This window comes from Cherax quadricarinatus, chromosome 36 (genome assembly GCF_038502225.1).
Source record: "Cherax quadricarinatus isolate ZL_2023a chromosome 36, ASM3850222v1, whole genome shotgun sequence".
NCBI lineage: Eukaryota > Metazoa > Arthropoda > Malacostraca > Decapoda > Parastacidae > Cherax > Cherax quadricarinatus.
In genome coordinates this window covers 18,629,867-18,634,866 of record NC_091327.1, presented here as the reverse complement: position 1 = coordinate 18,634,866, position 5,000 = coordinate 18,629,867, and the positions used below count along the sequence as shown (strand labels likewise).

General features: G+C 40.4%; 1 protein-coding gene across 6 annotated transcripts in view; it reads left to right on the top strand.

Annotated features, from left to right (window-relative positions):
* LOC128691401 (homeobox protein abdominal-B) overlaps nt 1-5,000 on the top strand; it is a 741,469-nt gene that overhangs the window by 299,120 nt on the left and 437,349 nt on the right. For all 6 annotated transcript variants that reach the window (XM_070091538.1, XM_053780261.2, XM_053780260.2 and 3 more), the window contains one exon: nt 3,205-3,230. The gene's annotated coding sequence lies outside the window, so the exon portion shown is untranslated. The remainder of the gene's footprint in view (nt 1-3,204; nt 3,231-5,000) is intronic.

Genomic DNA, 5,000 nt, shown 5'->3' with positions numbered 1-5,000 from the left:
TACTACCACCACCACTCACGCCACCACCACTTATACCACTTCCACTTATATCACCACCATTTACAACACCATCACCACTGCCACCACTACCACCACCACTTACACCACCACAACCACAACCACAAACATCACCCACTACCACCACCATCACGAACACGCCATTCCAGTCTCTTATCTCTCGGTCCTTATAACCCCTTGGTTAGGCCTAGCGTACTAGGGAAGGCTCACCACTACTCCTGTAAAACACACACACACATACACACACACACACACACACACACACACACACACACACACTTCAAATTCACATTCTTCCCTTACTCTATCCTCCTCTTATAACCTCTTTCCATTAGAAGCGACTCTCCCAATTTCTTGAAGAGGGATTCGATTCCCTTTCGCACTACCGTCTCCCCTTGCCTCCCCCATCCGTCTACCATTTCCCCTTTCCCACTCCTAAACTTTCTCCCCTTTCCTCTCCGTCGCGTAAATCCTGTTCTCCGCAGTGATCCTTCCTGCTCCCTCCGGGTCTCCTCGAGGTGTAGGAGTTGGGTTTCAGGAGGGTGAAGCTATTCTTATGGGTTTGCTGGTTATCTCACCCCTCGAGTTTTGCCGCTTTTTTTTGCGGTTTTGTTTATTTTTGGCGAATATTGCTGGTTTTGTTAAGTTCTGCTGAGTTCCGCCTTATTTTCAACTTTTTTTTTTTTTTTGGTCGAGTTTTGCTGGTTTTTCCCCACGAATTCAGCTGTCTTTTAAAAGAGTTTTTTTTCTTTTATTGGGTTTTATTTTTGCGGGGTATTTTTTGTTTTTAGGATGGTATTATTTTTATCCTTTTTTTCCTATTTTTGTCGAGTTTAGATTTTTTGGGGCCTTTTTTTTTTGTTTATTTTGTTTATTGGAATTCAATGTGGACAAGAATATGGGTAGATGGAATCCAGTGTAGACGGGAATCTGTTTGGTGGAGCTCAAATAAGACGGAAATCTAGTAGGTGGAGGTAAAATTAGAGGGGAATCTAGTAAGTGGAGCTCAAATTAGAAGGAAATTCTTGGAGAGGAAATTTAAATTAGACGGAAATCTAGTATGTGGAACTCAAATTAGACGGGAATCTAGAAAGTGGAGCTCAAAATAGACGGGAATCTAGCAGGTGGAGCTCAAATTAGACGGGAATCTAGTAGGTGGGGCTCAGATTAGGCGGAAATCTTGGAGGTGGAGCTCAAATTAGACGGGAATCCAGTAGGTGGAACTCAAATTAGACGGGAATTTAGAAGAATTTTACAATAGACAGGGATCTGGGTAGTTGGGTCGAATGGCGAGAAATCCAGTCAGTGAGCGCCTATTGTGCATGTTATTGCCATCTCTCTCTCACTGTCCAACTCACGAGGAGGATAATCCGCAGTTATCCCGGGTTGATATCTCACGTAGCTGAAGTGAAGGAGACAATACAGACCGCGAGAGAGAGAGAGGATTCCTTGAATTTCTCGACCTGTTTGTATCTCTGCCTGTAATGGACACATACAGATCTGAATTTGGTGATGTTTTGAGTTACCAAAACTCGCCAGGTAACTGCATGGATCATCAAATCATTCCAGCAGAAACGAGGCAAAATATTTCTGTATAGTTTCTTTAAGAAACTCCTAAAAGTGAGCATGAATGAAAAAAAAAGGACAAAAACAGAATTGTATAAAATAAGAAGAGATATTTGTGCCCACAAGTTGCTCTTTCATTATACATCATGCTTAAGTTGTGCTGTCATTATTGCTCAGCCATAAGTTGTGCTTTCACTATGCATGAAGTATACCAAGGAAATGTCATGTAATTATACATTATTTTATTTTTTCCACTAAAGGAAAAAATGTCAAAAAGTCACCTGTGCAAAATTTTAGAATTCAGAAATTTCCCTCCGGGATATGTAACACTCTCGGCTAAATCTCTCACACGGTCGATAAAATCTCAATAAGAGTGACATGAAAAGTTGCAATTTAAGGTGGCGCCCCCACGAGCACCTCGGAGGAAAGGGTTATAGGTACCACTTAACCTCTCTCTCTCTCTCTCTCTCTTTTCTTGACCCCCTTCTTTCTCTACTTGTCCTCTTCATTGGAGCCACTTAAATCTTTCTCTTAACGCTGAATACCGGTTCACCAGTACCACTTAACCTTTTCTCTTCCTCATGATCATATTGTACCCTTTCATGTAAGCCACTTACCCCTTTCTAAGTAGCCTGCTAGGCCAGTTGACTGGTGTCATTTTATCCGTTTCACCGGTGGATGCAGTGGACAAAATGGCAGACGGTGGTAACTTGAGAATGGAGGGTGGAGGTGGATGGGCGGCGGGCGGTGGGCGGCAGATGACGGACGGTGGACAAAGACGCATTCCCAGTTGCTGTAAACCTTATTATCTACTCGAGTAGATATTTGTCCATCCACTGCTACCACTGATGAACTTTACGGTATCATTATTATCATTAGTATCATGGGCAGGGCTAAATCACTAGGGATTATACAACGCTTGGGGGAGTGGGGGGGGATGGTATTCTGTCTTAATTCAGGGAATTGGAGCACAGATGGAATTACCTAGATCAAGAGCCCCTCACCAGCATCAAGGAATCCTCGCTGATGTTGTTGATGATTCTGCCTTACCAACGCACATTATTATTATTATTATTATTATTATTATTATTATTATTATTATTATTATTATTATTAGTAGTAGTAGTAGTAGTAGTAGTAGTAGTAGTAGTAGTAGTAGTAATAGTAGTAGTAGTAGTAGCAGTAGTAGTAGTAATTGTAGTAGTAGTAATAATAACAGTAGAAGTAGTATTTCTTATTGTAATTATTACTTTTATTGCTGATAGTAGTTAAAGTAGTCATAGTAGTAGTAGTAGTTTCTTCTCCTTCGTCTTCTTCTTCTAATTATTATTATTATTATTATTATTATTATTATTATTATTATTATTATTATTATTATTATTATTATTATTATTATTATTATCATCATCATCATCATTATTTATATCTCCATCATCAACGTCATTTTCGTTGTAATTTTCACATTTATTCACCAGAGTAATATTTTTTTTAATTATACTTTTTTCTTACCAATAAATAATCATTTTAAATAATGTCCATAAAATATAATTTCGCCTGTTCAATCTTCTTTTTTATTTCTTTGGCTGAAATAAATAAGAAAACTCTCGTTTATTTTTTCAGCATCTGGTGACCGGCTTCCGGTGAAGGTAAGCAACAGACCACGTTAAACGTTTTGCACTCTGGCAAGATTCCTGGTGGGTAATGAAACACAAAGGCAAATTGGATGGTTTAATAACAACGATTCACTCATCTAGGGGTTTAATAAATTTGACCACAAGATTGCTATTCTTTTCTGTCTCATAAACATGCAATATTCTTTTACCATTATTTTCTTCCCTGTGTGTCTCTAAATACGCCTTACGATATATCCTTCCTAATCTAGGGGGCCTGGTCCGAGACCGGGGCGTGGAGGCGATGATCTCCAGACTAATTAAGAGAAATACCAGGTATACATGCTTTGAATTTGGATATTAATGGCGATCAATAGTTCGTTAGCCAAAGTATTCGCCTTACAGCCTAGAAAAAAAATCGTAGGTGTAATCCTTAGCAGGCCGAAGCGTATGGGCAGGTCTCTTTACGGTTTCCGTCTCTGTTTATATAGGGGTAAGTCAGTACCTAGGTGCTCGTCCCCTTACAGCTGCTATCCATGTTCTCCTAGCAGTTAATAGGGTGTTAGTTGACTGTTATGGGTGGTATTCTGGTGACGGCATGGTATAAAGATATTCTTAGAGCCAGGTTTTGAAATGAGATGAGTCAGGATACACTTTTTCATGTCACTGAGTTGAGTTAAGATAACAGCTCCTATCTTGTAAAATAGATGAGGCAAGATGAAAGCTTCAATAATTTTAATAAGAGGCAGGATAATAGCCCCTGAGAAGAGGCGGGGCCAGGAACTGTGACTCGACCCCTGGAACCACCACTAGGTGAGTACACACTGTGCGAAATTCAAAACCAATATTGCACATTTTTCTGGAATCTGAGTGGATAAAGGTGAAAAACAGAGCGCGTCAGAGAGAAGATCGACGTAAGAACGACATTTAAACGACGTTAGAACGACGTTTAAACGACGTTCATAAAAGGAAACAGTGAAGGAGGCGTCACGACGTGGGAAACCAGAGCGTGAACGCAGAGAGTCAAAACAATAAGGAAAGTAAGTTACAATTCTCTGTGTAATAAAGCTGGCGACAGGAGGGTGCAATTACCATCACACCGCAAGTCCGCTTCGCACCCTGTCCCTCCCTCTCCCACCTCTCCTTCTCTCTTTCTCTCCTTCCTTCTCTTTCTACCATTGTCTTTTTCTTTCAGTTTCTTTCTTCATCACTCGCTTTCTATCTTATCCTTCCCTCTCCGTCTTTTCCTCATACCATCTTTCCATCCTACCATCTTTCCATCCGTCTCTTCTCTCTTCTCTCTTCTCCCTTCCTTCGTCTCTCCTCCTCTTTCCTCCCACCACTGTCTTCTTCCATCCACTGTTAAAACTATCTCCAACACCAGCCTCCAATGTCAAAATTCTCTCCTACAATTGCAATACAAAATATCCTACAACAACACCTACAACACCAGAATTTCAACACCGCCAAAACATCGAAATTTCCTCCGAATTTTTTCCCAAACTGAATTGTTTCACTTGTTGTTGAAGGAAAGATAAACTCAGTATGTATCTGATCTCTATCTCTGACCACTAGTTTTCTTCATTAGTTAGTTAACCATCCCGCAATAACAGCCTCGTCACTTTTCAGAACTGTAAACAACCCAGAATATGGAACAATAAACTGTGAAAACCGGAGGGATAGAGAGGGAGGAGATCGAGAAAGGATAGAGGGACTGAAGGAGAAAAGGAAAGAAGGATAGGCAGGGAGAGGGAGATTTAGTGGAAAAGACTTGAAAAATGATGCTCGATATCCAAGGATCATCGA